Below are 15,131 nucleotides of genomic sequence, written 5' to 3'. Positions count from 1 at the left end.
AAGTCACTGGAATGCTTGTTGTAGGCACTTTTTGCCCTAAGTCCATAACTCAGCATTCTCCTTCTCTCTTTTCTCTGTTTGGTTCCCAGGTAAATGTCTAGTATTTTTTTAAGATTTATTTATTTGAGAGACAGAGAGAGAGAGAGAGAGAGAGAGAGAGAGAGCATATGTGCCTGAGTTGGGCAGAGGGGCAGAGGGAGAGAGAACATCTCAAGCAGACCCCTAACTGAGCTCAGAGCCAACCCAGGGCTTGATCCCAGGATCCCAATGAGATCATGACCTGAGCCAAAATCAGGACTCCCCACATTTAACCAACCGAGCCACCCAAGCACCCCAATGTTTAGTACTTTTTAAATGCTCATAGATGAAATGCTCTTGTTAATAAATACCACTTTTGGATGGTCCTGCTTTCACATAGATTCAGAGGAAGCAGAAGAGAGGCAGGGAGACAACAAACTCCAGTATCCTTTGTAGCTTTTATTCTGTTTTCACTTCAAGATGCCTTGTCCCTCCATGAATCCCCATCTCTCAGTCTCTCCTTCCTGGAGAGCACTGGTTCAGTTTTACTTCCATTTTCAAATACCCATGGATCTTTGTGCCCCTGGTCACTTGGGTTGCATTGCACCAGGCCTTGCTGATGGCACAGTATCCTTTTCATAACAGGGTATCCCAAATGGCACAGTAGACCTTTGTACACAGCCAGAATCACCGCATTGATTGCAGATACCATGCACCGTTCTATCAGATACCCTAGTTTTCTCTTTTTCAGGAAGGACTGGTGTTCACTTTCATCCTGACTCTTATAAACCAGGGGCTTCTTGTCTCCAAGTCTTGAGGCTACTGTTTCCAATATCTGCCAGTTCCCATTTCTGCATGATTATCAGTTGACCAGGGTGTGGATGGGTGGGTGGCTGGCATTCTCCCTCAAGTCTGTTCTGCATATATTCCTCAGACCTGTTGGTTGCCCGTCCACCTACTTTCCTCCCATAGGTAGAGTCCGATGGACACATCACTCTCTTTCTTCTTACAAAGCCTCACCTGCTTACCATACAGGAGCCATTCTTGTTGCTAACGCTGATAGAGTCACATTGTGGGCTATTTAGCCTGAATCTGTAGTGACCACAGAGCATGCTCTAGAAGTTTAAAAAGAATACTGTAACAAAACTCTGATGTGGCCTTTTTCTTGAAGTACGAGCATAGCAAAGGAATTTGAGAGGAGACAGCCTGAAAATAGGTTAATTGCAGTTGGATTGCATATAAGAAAAGCTATCATTGAGCCCATAATAATGCCAGGCACTCTCCCAAACATGTTCTATACGTTATAACATTTAATCTGTACAACAAGAGCCAGAGGAATGTATTATTATCACCCCAGATTGATGGAGAAAATTAAGGCAAAAACCAGTTAAGTAATTTGCCTAATACCAAGCAGCTAGTAACTATCAAAGGAGGGATTTGAACCCAGACTTTGGCTGATTTCCAAGTCCACCAGCTTGGCTACTGTTTCCTAGCCTCCCTTGCTTTTTGCTTCATGCACCACATTTCTGATGTTTCCGTATTTGCTTTCTGGTTAATGTTTACTCCCTCCTCCCTAGTACACCACGTCAAGGGTGTGGCATGGGCTTTTTGCTTCCTGAATGTTCGTTACTCAGTTTAAACTGGCTTTACTCTCTTCCAGGGGGACTTGAAAAGTGACAGCCTAAGACAAGTAGGGAATGGAGAGCTGACTCCAGTGCACTACTGGCTACTGTGTAGGATTTTGATTGTATCGTTGAAGCTTCTTTGATGGCAAAATGGACCAAACGTGATCTATGCTTCAGATGGCCCCAGAGGACCTATAGGAAACCCCCAAACACCCAGGAAGGGTCACTGAGGATAAATGGATTAAGGAAAGGCCATGACTCATAGGACTAGTGGTGGTGATGGTGGTGGGAGCATTTTGGATTTTTTATTTTTCTATCGTGAACTCAGTGCAGAAGAGGGAATGTGTGTTTTGGAGTCAGAACCAGGTCTGTAGGATGACCTTGGGCAGCATTCTAGACATTTTGGCCCACTTCAGACTCCTCAGTGGGGGGAAAAGGAGATACCAATATGCCTTCTGAGGAATCTGTTGTGCATTTATGAGATTTTCATCTCCGAAGCACGCAGCAGATACCTGGCACATTGTAGATGCTCCCAAAACCGAAGCAACAACTCTTTCGAGAGACTGAGCTTGGCTCAGTCTGAGATCCCAGGTGGTCTGGGGCTTCCTCTGAGCCTAGATTCTAAACCAGGGAGTGAAACTGGACTTGTCAGCTCCTTTGCCAATTCAGCATCCTAATGTGGGAGACAGAAGTCCTCATTCCACTCTGCCTTTTATACATTCTGATAAGAATCGCCAGGAAATCCATGTAGTGTGCTGAAACTCTAACCTGCTATTAGATAACTCTTTTGTTTTCATAGTGAAAAGAAAAGAAGGAAGGGAGGAGAGAAAACAAGAAAAGAACTCAGGATGGTGGTTTCCAAATTTGTAAAGCAGGTAAGATTGGTATTTGGTACTTTTTGGTCTTTCTTTTCCTTACCCCTTTAGTCTCCCCTAAAAAAACAAGAAAAAGAGGTGGGGGGAGTATATTAAGGCCCCCCACTCCCCATCCAGAGAGAGAGAGGGGAGGAGAGAGAGAGGGAAGGAGACTCATCCCTCCCATTATCTCTCCAATCGTGCTGGAGAGAACTGCTACCTTTCCTTTATGCCCACTGGGCTACAGTTGTCTCATCTGTTGGAGTGTGCTTACTAGCAGCTGCCCCACACACCTGCCAAGTTGTTAGAGTGGTGGGGAAACAGCTAGTACTGGACTGAGACAAGGAGATTTCCTGGTAGAGGGAAGGAGCATGGGGCAGGAGTGATGCAAACCCGAGTCTGATTCAGCCATTGACAATAGCAGCATTGTGACTTAGGGCAGTCACCTCACCTCCCCGCACCTCGGGTTCCTCATCCTGCAATGAGTGAAGCAGAACCTGGCACCTGTGCCTCTCCTGCTTGGAAAATCCACGGGCTCCTGTGGGTGAAGGCACCCAGAAAATTGTGTGCTCAGGACACAGCCTTTTCTGCCACGGTCTGAGGCCAGTGTCACCTTTTGCTGGCCTTTTGTTTTGCTTTCTTTTTAGTATTTCTCCACAGTGAAGCAATGCATGTGAATCCCCTAACCATGTGCATTTCTAGCAGCCTCAGAGGTGCCTGTGGGTTATATCTATCCGAGGCCTCTAACCAACCCAGATTCAGAGTGGGTGTAAGATCAAGTGAGCGTGAGCTCTGGGCGGCGAATGCACACTCCACCTAGGAGAGGCAAAGGAACTCAGAACTGATAGGAGTGTAAGTCCAGTGTGGCCAGATCTGGTTTTTATTTTTCTTTTATTTTTAAGATTTTATTTATTTATTATGAGAGACCCATTGAGAGAGAGGCAGAGACATTGGCAGAGGGAGAAGCAGGTTCCATGCAGGGACCCCAATGCAGGACTCGATCCCAGGATCCCAGGATCACTACCTGAGCCAAAAGCAGATGCTCAACCACTGAGTCACCCAGGTGCCCCCCAGATCTGGTTTTTCAAGTAAGGCAAATGATCTTGAATTTTTAAAAAACACAAAAACTACCATCTCAAAAGTACTGGCTCAAAAATATTTGTGAATAATTGTAAATAACTGTCTTTTCAAAAAGGCTGTAACCCTAACCTAGTGCACCTGCTCCGTGTTTACACTTTGGGGCCTGAAATCTAGAGAGATGAAGAAGGCTTCTTGCTTGGCTGGTCAGCACCTGAAGCGCAGAGCTAGGGCTGCCCGCTTTGGATGAGGCACCTTTCATTCTTTCTAGCTACAACCAGGTCTCCTGAGTTCCTGGGCAGTGCCCATTCTATCACACTGGGCTTCCCTTTTTCTAGAAACGAAATAAAAGAAGAGAAGAAGAAATAGGGAGAAGGAAAGAGGGAGGAAGGAAAGAGAAGAGAGAAGGAAGGTCCTTGATTAGCACCACCTAGTGAGTGCCCAGCACATCTTTCAGAGGAACACAGGCAAGTACCCCTTCCTCCCACTTGTTCCAGCACCCCCATTCATGCTGAACAAGGTATGGCTGTTGTCCCCGGGCACAGAGCAAAATGCATGCGACCCCCAAAGTCCAACTTGTGGGACATCATGTTGCTGTGTTGCTAATCTCAGGCACTGAGGGAAGAGTTTTTAAAGAAGGATTGGAGGAGTGGCTTCTGAAAGCCTGGCAGGGTTGGTTGGATCTGTTCTGGAAGCCCTGCCGGTGTACTAGGTGAAAGGGAAGTTGATTGTAAAGCACTTTGGATATTATCAAAGGTTATTAAAAAACAGCAAACACCCTACCTCAGTGTGCCTTATTCGTGATACAAATTGGTTGGGGTGGGGGACACCTGGGTGGCTCAGTGGTTGAGCGTCTGCCTTCGGCTCCGGGTGTGATTCCCGGGGTCCTGGGATTGAGTCCCGCATCAGGCTCCCTGCATGGAGCCTGCTTCTCCCTCTGCCTGTGTCTCTGCCCCTCTCTCTCTGTGTCTCTCATGAATAAATAAATAAAATCTAAAAAAAAAAAAAATGTGGGATGGGGTCTGGGGAGGATCTTCCTTGCCTGGCCCTGGACCGATCTGCCTTCTCTGAGGCAAGTCAGGGGGTCAATTCAGCTTTCTTGAATTTCCTTCATTACTCACTCACTGGCTACCTGCTGCAGGGGCCCAGCTAGGAAGCTCATCATCTTGAAGTCCTGGCTTAGCCGTCTGGGGTATCCCTGCCTTTGTCTCAACCCTGACTCTTCCACTCACTGGCCATGCAATGTAACTTCTCTGAACCTCACTTTTCCTCAACTCTGAAATGGGAATAACAATGCATACCACTCAGCCTCAGTGAGGCAATCAGAACAAAATAATGAAGGTAAACACCTACCCCAGGATGAGGCACACGAGACGTTCTCAACAAATGACGGTGATGGTTGGGAGAGCAGTGGTCTCCAGAGCTTCCAGAGTCTCAGCGGAGAGCTGTGAGAGGTGGTGCAGCCCGGCACCCCAAAGGGTAGGTTCTGGCGCCAGCCTGCCTGAGTTTGAATATCCTGAATCCACCAGGTCAACGAGGTACTTGACACTCTAGTGTGTCTGTCCTCATCCATGAGGTGTAGATAACAGTACCTACCTTGTGGGTTTGTTGTGAAGATTGGCAGAGCTGACCCTGTGAGGGGCTTGGCATTCCATGCACCATGAGTGCTGAATGGGTGATACCTGTTATTGCCCAGACCGATGCGTGGGCTCAGCCTTTGTCACTAGAGGCAAAGTATTGCCCCTCATATGTGGGGGATACGTTCCAAGCCCCTCAGTGTTTGCCTGAAACTGAGGATAGTACCAAACTGTGTATATTTTATGTTTTTTCCTCTCCATCCATGGCTACACCAAAGTGTAGTTTATCAATCAGGCACAACAAGAGGTCAACAACAATGATAAGAAGATAGAGTAGGGGTGTCTGGGGGTCTCAGTGGTTGAGCATCTGCCTTCAGCTCAGGTTGGGGTCCTGGGATCGAGTCCCACCTCTGGTTCCCCACAGGGAGCCTGCTTCTCCCTCTGCCTGTGTCTCTGCGTCTCTGTTTCTCATGAATAAATAAATAAAATCTTAATTTTTTAAAAAAAGAAGATAGAGTAATTGTAACACTATGCTGTAATTAAAAGTGATGTGATGTGGTCTCTCTCTCAAAATATCTTATGCTGACCTCACCCTTCTTCATCTTGAGATATGACACGATGAGACGCCTACATGATGAGGTGGAGTGAGGGGAATTGTAGGCATCCTGACATCATGCATCTTGGACCTTCTGAATATGTGTCAAAAGGAGCAATATCTGTTTTTTTTTTTTTAAGATTTTTATTCATTCATGAGAGACACACAGAGAGAGAGAGGCAGAGACACAGGCAGAGGGAGAAGCAGGCTTCATGCCGGGAGCCCGATGCAGGACTTGATCCCGGGTCTCCAGGATTAGGCCCTGGGCCAAAGGCTGTGCTTACCCGCTGGGCCACCTGGGCTGCCTACAACATCTGTTTCTGAACGGCGATTGACCACAGGTAACTGAAACCTCAGGAAGCGAGTACAGGAAAGTGTGTGTGTGGGGGGACTTTTGTACAATCTAGAAAAAGACAGAACCCCCTGAGCTACTGCCCAGGGAAGTGAAGCACATTCGCTCAGGCTTTAGCCTTGTGGCTCACGTGCTTCCCAATGGCCCACCTTCCAACATCTTCTGTGCCTCACCCGGGGTCCTTCTCTGGCATCCAGGGTCTGTTCTGCCCACGTGTTCAGCAGGGCACACGTCTCAGAGAAAAAAGGCCTCCCCCGCTGCCACCGCCCAAGGAATAGCTCCCAACCAGTGATTGACGAGAACACCGGGCCGGCTCCCCAGGATAACTCTGCAGTGCACGTTCTGGAGCAGCTCTGGGCAATCCCCAAGAGGAGGGAGCCCTGGTGCCCACTGGCTTGATGACACAGCATTCATTGATTGCCTTTCCACCCTGTCCCCATTCCCCCCTTGAGGTTCCCTGGGATCGTCTCCAAAGAAGTTACTTGCACTTGAATCCTATTCCCAGGAACCAAATTGTGACAGATACAAACCGAAGAGCCCAGCTGAATACCCCAAAGTGCTATGATGTCTGTACAGGCTGCAGGTGCCAAGAATCCATGGGTGACACCCGGAGACAGGCCTTTCGCTCTGGCTTCCCACAGTGGGAAACTGTTATTCCTCTGGCTACTGGAGATCTGCACTCCACGAATCCGCCCACAGGTCCTCTTCTGGGAGCTTCCTTGGCAATGTCCCTGGAGGCCGGGAGCCACGGTGGGCTGATGCAAGAAGCCAGGATGGTGTCTCTAGGCTGCTCCACGTCAACACGAGCAACTGAACAAGAAGAAGCACACTCCATGCAGGCAAATTGGAGCTTTCCCTCCATTCTTTTGCTCCTTCTTTATAATAGGGTGTAAAAATGGAAAAATATGTCAGCCTTTGGCCCCTTCTCTGTAAAAAGATAAAAATGTTTTAAAAGATCGTAATTAAAAAAAATAAATAAATGATCATAATAATTAGAACAGTAAACTGAGCTGAGAGAAGTCTGTCTCATGCAAATGAAAGACTATTAGATGCCCTCCTGGACCAGATAAGGAGTTGGTGGGGTGGAAGGGAGGATTTAGAAGTGCTACTTCGGCACAATTGGCGTGCGAATAAGTCAAGTTCTAGCGCAATTTTCCATGCAAAATAAAAACACAGAAGGAGAAGGGGAGGCGGGGAACCCGCACGAGACCCTCAGAGTCAGCACTGACCCTCAAGCATTCACTGGAGAAAATGAATGTATTATGGAGACAAATGTGCCTTCTCCCAGAAAGTCACTCCACACCAGACAAACACACCATCGGTTTGACCCTTCCTTTGCACACTGGCCCAGAGTTTGAACATATAACAGAAGACCAGAATGTGGGAGAGGGTGGTACCCAGGCCCTAGAAAAATCAAGGAGATTAAAGAGCAGCTTTCCTTCAAAGAAATTTAAATTTTGTAACAAATCGGGGCCTGGACAGTTTGGAGGAGCGCACAGAACACTCAGAACCCCCTCCTGAGGCTCTTCCAAAACCAACACGGTCATTTCCAACCACTCACAGGTGTTTTTCCTCCCAAAACAAACACAGAAACAAATATTTACAGAGTTATGAAAATTCAACAGAAGTCACCTGGACTCAGAGCTTCCCCCACCTGTGCTCAAGATCTCTGGCCCTGGGATTATTAGCCAGAATGTTACACCTAGTTTCCATGGTGGGACAGGAAACCCTGGGGCCCCGAGAGAATTTGTTCCCAGAATGTATTCATAAGAATAAATGCTGTCTCTTCTCAAGAAAGTGTTTGCAGCTCCGAGGGAAGAATAGCTTTCAGACAAAGGAAACGTCAGTGGCTTTCCCCCCTACATCTGCCAAAATTTGCAACACGGCCCTTGAAGAGCGCATGACCATGTTGTGAATCGATCCATCACGTTCATCAACAGCCCCGAATGCGGTGCTGGCTGTTGTGTCGCTGACCACCTTGAATAATTTTTCATTGGGCTGTTTCTGGGAAAGGCCCCCTGTTGGCTTTTCCTGAATGTCCCAGATGTGAACCAGATCTCAAAATTAGGAAATGCGGCTGGGGAGGGGTTGCTGTCCACACTGCTATGTCACCCTTTGGCCTTCTTTGGTGGATCTAGAAGGACCAGGTAAGCAAAGGATGTGGATGTGATATGGGGGGAGGGAGGAAAGGAAAAGACAGGAAGGGAAGGAGAAATGAAATAAGTGTGGGAACGGGGAGGAGGCCAAGAAGAGAGGAAGGAGCAGGAAGGGAGAGAATGGAAAGGAGAAAAGAGGGAGAGAGGCGGGAAGGGAGTAAAAGAGAATGAGAGAGACCCAGAGACAGAGAGAGAGAGACAGACGTAGATCTGCTGCTGTCAGACCCTCACTGGTTTCTACCAAGGAGCCAGATAGCCGCTCAGTGAAAAGCTGAGATTAAGCTCACAACATAATTTCCATTATGTTAATGTTGCTTTAAAATATATTGCACAGAGTGCTGCAACAATCAAATTATCAATTATAATGTCTACTCAGAGTAGAAAAGTGTTGCAAACAGAGGGCTGATTACTGCTTCAGTACATCCAATCTGCATACTCATTGTTCAGTACAGGGAAAACAAATTATCTTGTGTTGGCCCCAGTTCAAATTTAATTAAATGAGTGCAAAGCAATTATAATAAAGTACAATAGTGTAGTAATGAAAGGAAAATAACTCATTAACCTATTAATCTTTATTTATGTTCCTCTCAAATAACTATGTAATTTCTTTATCACCGCATCCCATAAGAAGAAATAGGGTCTCACTGCTTGTGGCCTGGTTTAACAGGTTCTATTTGGTGAAGATGCCTATGCGCCGACCATGCATACCAACTTTCCCTAGCTTTGGGGCCACCTCCCAACCCTTCCATTAAGCTTCCTGCCCACATATAATGGACATGGTCTAGACTGAGTGCTTCTCTTCTGGTTGAGGGAGAGCCTGGTGCTTTGAGTCTGAAGAGCTACCAATAACTCACTCTCACAGCACTTTCCATTTGACAATGTTTTTCGCATATATGGTCTCACTTAAGTCTTGTCACAACAGTGGCATCATGAGTGTTGCTGCTTTATGGATGAGGAAAAGGAGTTTTTTGAGTTGCTAAGCATTTTGTCCAAGCTTTGAAATTCACCCATAGCAGATCCAGGATTCTTATTAAGTCCATGGCCCCTATATCCTCATGTTTCCCCCACTGGAATCTCACTACTCAAAGTATGGTCCAAAGACCAGCAGCGTTGTCACCACCTGAAAGGTTGTCAGAAGTAGAGAGTCTTGGACTGCACCTTGGACCTGAAGAATCAGAATCTACCAAGATTCTTTAATGATTCAGATGCAGGTGGAAGTTGGTAAAACATGGACTCTGCTGGATACCACAGGGCCTTTCCTGAGAGACCTGGACAAGTGCCCCCCAAGAGATGCTTTTCTGGAGCTCTCATAGCAACTATTTGAGATGACCTTGAGATGCCCTTGAGGGATTATTGTTCACTCTGGCTTCTACTGGGCCGATCACCTGAAGATACAGCTGGAGGTAGGAAAAGCAGAAATTGTTTCTCTCTGAAGTCGCACACCTGACCCTCAAACCCTCATCCCTGCCTTCAAGCAGAGTTTAGAAGAATGGAGAGGAAAGAGAAGGGAGAAACTGAGGAACTATGGCAGGAAATGGACACGTGTTAAGCTTCTTTGTTCCTGAAGATTTTTCCATGTGTCATTTCATTTAATCTTCATATCTTGTTTAGATGAGATGACTGAGAACAGGTTTAAGTGATGTGCCAAAAGTCACCTATAAGTGACAGGAAATTGTGTTTGACTTCTAAGTTTACACTTCCACTGTATGACATTTCCTCAAAAAAAAAAGGGAGAGAGAGAAAGAGAAAGAAAGAAAGAAAGAAAGAAAGAAAGAAAGAAAGAAAGAAAGAAAAGAGAGAGAGAGAAAGAAAGAAAGAAAAGAGAGAGAGAGAGAGAGAAAGAAAGAAAGAAAGAAAGAAAGAAAGAAAGAAAGAAAGAAAGAGAAAGAAGAAAGAAAGAGGGGATCCCTGGGTGGCGCAGTGGTTTGGCGCCTGCCTTTGGCCCAGGGTGCCAGGATCGAATCCCACATCGGGCTCCCGGTGCATGGAGCCTGCTTCTCCCTCTGCCTGTGTCTCTGCCTCTCTCTCTCTCTCTGACTATCATAAATAAATAAATTAAAAAAAAAAGAAAAGAAAGAAAGAAAGAAAGAAAGAAAGAAAGAAAGAAAGAAAGAAAGAAAGAAAGTCAGAGGAAGGAAGGAAGGAAGGAAGGAAGGAAGGAAGGAAGGAAGGAAGGAAGGAAGGGGAGGGGGGAAATGAGGGAAGGAGGGGGAGGGCCAGGGAGGGCCGGAAAGGGAAGGTAGGAGAACAACATGAGGTCAAAGGGTGGTGCGGTAGTCATCAGTGCTGCTCACCAAACATCTCCAGATCTCTCTCTGAGGTATCAGGGGGATTATATTTCCTACCCTTTGGGAGTAGACAGAGGCCACGGGGATAGTTTTGGTTAATGAACTGCCAGCAGAAGTTTCAAGTTTCATTTCTAGGTCGGACATTTCATTGCCAATGGGCACCTTGTAGAGCTCCCGCCTCCTCTCTGCTGTGGCAATTGGCAATATTCAAGAGGGTGGCTAACACCTCAGAATGAGCGAGTACACTCACTGGAGACCCCTGCGAATCTGTGATGGACTTGTGATGTGAGTTAAAAAATAAGCCTTTGTTTTCTGAGCTGCTGAAATCTGAGGCTGTTTGTTACTGCGGCATCACTAAGCTTATCCTGACTGTTACAAGTGCTGATCTGGAAGAAGCAGGAGGGAGGGAAACATTTAACACTGCAAGTGCCCTTTCCTCAGTGCACAACCCTGCATTTTTTTTCCACTCAGGACTCACAGCCTTCCTAAGACAGAAGTTAAGACATGGATATTCTTAATGACATCATTCTTAATTATCATTTATTTTATAAATAATGTATGGAAGACATAGCCGTGTAAGTGCCCTGCCCAAGGTCACCAAGTTACTAAGTGGCAGCATCAGGTTGGAGCATAGGTCACCTGCTGGTTAATCTTTTTCAACACAGGTCATTTCCTTCAAGAAAGGACTAGAGCCCCATTCCCTGACCTCTCCCCCAACTCAAGGGCCACGTTAGTACATCTAGTGCTGTACTCATGCTTCCCTCCATCCCCCACTCAGTGGGAATGCAAAACACTGGGCAAAAATCAGTCCAAAAGAAAACAGGTCATGCAGTTGCCTGCAGATGACTGCCCTGGGTCTGTGCTGGGGGCAGAAGAACCGTGCAAAGTCCAGAATGATACCCTTATTGTGGTTAACTGCAAGCAACTCCACTATGCAGTGTTGCTTTGTCTTTCTTATGATCATTTTGGGTTGTCTGCAGGATAGAAGGGCAAACGTCAGTGATGACAGGATCATTCTTTGTAAGGTGACCTCAGAAATATTTAGTGCTATTTACGTACAGTAAAATCTCTCTTCAGTAGCTTTTACTTAGTCCATTTACCAAATTAACCACGCTCTCCCTTCTGTCTGTAAAACACACTTCTCATGCCTCCAGTGGCTGGAAAGTTCATGGCCAGCGGGTTACTTTTCAGTGTATTCCTAGTCCTGCTTTCCATCTGTTGAGTGCTGTGTTTACTAGAAGTCCATTCCCAAACTTGTTTAGTTTCTAGTTATACACGTGATTGTGATGATGTATATTAATACCATGTGAACAGCAAAGGAAAGGGATGTTTCTGAGAAAACTAGATTGGAAGCTTTGAAAATATTTTTTTAAAAAAACACTACAAGGAGTGTTGGTACATTAAAAATTGAGGAGACACACCTGCGTGGCTCAGCTGCCTTCAGCTCAGGCTGTGATCCCAGGGTCCTGGGATCGAGTCCCGCATCGGGATCCCCACAGGGAGCCTGTTTCTCCCTCTGCCTATATCTCTGCCTCTGTGTGTGTGTGTGTCTCTCATGAGTAAATAAATAAAATATTTTTTTAAATGAGGAAAATTGTGAAGATCTATACGGGAACGGTCATCAAAATACTCTTTAAGCCTGCTAAGGTTTCACATACCATTTTAGAGAACATGAAACCGAAAGTCATAGATAATGCATTGTGAATGAGTTTTACGCAAGAAGGATAATCTAGAATTCTCAGCGATCTGATGCAGCCACATAAAAGGAAAAAAAAAAAAGAGACCAAATCCTACATCATATGCTTGGCAAAATAATATATGTGTTTTGTCTTTTAAAAAGAAGTTAAATATTTAAGGTCAATATTTTTTTTAATCATTCCAAGTTTCAACTTTATCTATTTGTCCCAGTTGCTTCTGATAAAAGAACTTTCACATTGCTGCTTTTCATGTTTGCCATTTGCCCATATACCCTTTATCCCATTGACATACTGTGTTATTTTTAGGTGCAAAGTATTTCACATATTCTGTCTTTGGTGAACTTATTCAACACACATTTTTTAAACAATTGCTATATGCCACACTGGACTGGGTGTGGGGCTAGATCAAGGTAATGATAAAGCCCACAGTGTTTGGGAAAACAGACTTTAAATACAAAAGATTCATCATTTAATGATAATTGGGATGTGTTGTTGGAGAAAGGAAGGTTCACTTTGTCTTCATATAATTCAGAACTGGTCAGGGTTTCCTATTTCTGAAGGGTAAAATAAGTGTTGTTTAATAAATGAGCCAGGAACTTTCCTCCCTTGGATGCAATTTTTAATATAATGTCTTTTTTTTTTCTTCCTGCTTTATTGAGGTACCATTTACGTACCAAAATTGGGTATATCGTGTACATCAAAACAATTGTATATATCAAAACGGACTTGATGTGTTGATAATCAGTTTCTTTGGGCTAAATGAGGCCATCTTCCTTCCCTGCCCCAGACTGTGATTCTGGGGCCCCTTAGGATTTGAAGCAAGTTCTCTCACTTACCTCTTTTCTTCATTTCTTCTTCTTCACTTCTGTTCTCAGGTTTGCCCCTGAGGACGCCCTGCACCCTTCTTCAACCTACCCTGTCCCCAGGAAGCTGATCTTTATGGACCCTATCTGCTAGCTCCCTGGCTCTGCGCCTTCCAAGCAGATGAGGCCATTTGAGTATTTGGAGGCAGGCTGCAGGGTTTATACACTATCTCCATATCTGCAGAATTGCCATGTATTGGTTACATCTCTTTCCAGAAAGTCACAGCTCCTGCCAGGCAGCCTTTTCTATATAGCTAATCTCTGCATCCAAGATCAGCAAATCTGGCTGAGACTAAGACAAGTTGGGTGGCTAGGTGCAAAAGTCAAGGAAGTTGGGACCCTTGGGTCCATGCATTATCCCGGCCCTGATGTAACATATTTCTGTAACAGGCCAGAGTAAATATTTTAGCTGCTGCAGGCCATACAGTCTCTGATGCAACTATTCAACTCTGCCTTTGAACTGTGAAAGTAACTGGCAGACATTAGGTGTGTTTCAATAAAGCTTTATTTTCATAAATAGGTAGTGGGCCATATTTGGCCCATGGGCCATAGATTGCCAACCCCCTTTCTAAATGAGACAGTTGCCCACACTGCTAACTCTGGGGTACAACCCTGTCTCTTATGGCTTCCTTTAACCCTGCTCGCATCTTTGCAAACAATCCCTTTACTAAGCTCCCCTCGAATTATCCAAATTGAGTGTACCATCTGTTTCCTGCTAGAACCCTAATTGATGCACTTGGCTTTGCATTTCTCCAACACAGGCTTTAATTGCAAAGTAACAACAACAACAAAAACAAAACCAACAACAAAAATGGAGATTATGACCAATTACTATGTGGCAGGGATGTGGTGCTTTACATGTATTCATTCATCCCAAATATGATAGAATATTTCACAAAGTTACAATACGCTCTTAAAGTTGGCTGGAGCTGAAATAAATAAACTTTTTTTTTTTCTTGGGGCCTGGAGTCTCAATCCTGCTGCCCTACTTGTCCTCTTCTAATGGAATGGAGGTCTGTTCTAATTAAACAAGAAAACACATCTTTTCACAAGGGGAGAACGGAGGGCATTGTACTCTGTGCCTCAAAGAAAGCATGCTTTAATAAGAATCCTTTTATAATCCCTGCTTTTATTTGTTGCTTCCCAAAGCTTTTGCTGGTAATAAAAGGATTGTAAAGTTGACAAATATAAGCAGGGACAAAGAAGTTTGGGGAGATAATGCTTTAGTGAATGGGCAAGTATGTGAAAGTGTATTGATCCCACAACATGTAGAAGATGATCATGAAAAGCCAAGGCTGCCATCAGGGTGATGTTTCTATTACAAAGTAAAAGCCCCTCCAGGCAAGAGCATCTATTCCTTGTATGATGTAGAATTATGCCCAGTGCCGAGGAGAAAAATAATTCAGGCTAAAATGTAGGATTTGGTATCTGAAGATCTGGGTTCAGATGTGAATGCGATGCATTTCTAACCTACTGCATGATCCTATATAACCAGCAAATGGAGCCTCAGCAAATGTGTTGTGTTCCATGACGGGCACTTTATGGATGTCTGTTCTTATTCTACCATCATCACTTTCACCAGCAGCCCTCATTACTCCTTCTGGCAAGAACCATCAATTTTGAGGTTCCAACATCTTCTACTCAAAGGCTTTACACTTTCAGTGGGGCTCCATTCCCACTGCAAGGATGGAACATATGGCCATGCCTGGGCCAATCAATGTACTGCATCCCTCTGGCCCCAGAGACTGGTTATTTATATACACATGAGTCAGTTAACCTCTAAGACTGAGATGCAATGAATGATCAAAAATGGGCTGTTCTTTTCCACTAGACTAGACAGCTGGAGCTATTGAGCCAAAATGAGGAGCCTGAGGTTGAAATCCACAGAAGAATGTCACAGTAGAATGATGACATTGTTCAAGCCCCCAAGATAGCCTTACCTAAAGCCAACCTTGATGGGATGGGTTGGAGAAAACTATAAAGTTTCTACACTTCTCTGCATCCAAAATTTTTGTGGTTTTGCACATTC

General features: G+C 45.1%; 1 long non-coding RNA gene across 3 annotated transcripts; it reads left to right on the top strand.

Moving 5' to 3' along the window:
* Window positions 1–1,642: 1,642 nt before the first annotated feature.
* Window positions 1,643–7,088, top strand: LOC144313483 (uncharacterized). 3 transcript variants are annotated; one of them, XR_013379120.1, is made up of 3 exons: window positions 1,643–1,751; window positions 2,443–2,518; window positions 6,296–7,088. It is a non-coding gene; the product is annotated as an uncharacterized LOC144313483 (long non-coding RNA). The 3 variants fall into 3 exon arrangements; XR_013379121.1 differs by lacking the exon at window positions 6,296–7,088 and adding an exon at window positions 5,887–6,269; XR_013379122.1 differs by lacking the exon at window positions 6,296–7,088 and adding an exon at window positions 4,933–5,127.
* The last annotated feature ends 8,043 nt before the right edge of the window (window positions 7,089–15,131 follow it).

This window comes from Canis aureus, chromosome 5 (genome assembly GCF_053574225.1).
Source record: "Canis aureus isolate CA01 chromosome 5, VMU_Caureus_v.1.0, whole genome shotgun sequence".
NCBI lineage: Eukaryota > Metazoa > Chordata > Mammalia > Carnivora > Canidae > Canis > Canis aureus.
This window is presented reverse-complemented; position numbering and strand designations above follow the sequence as displayed.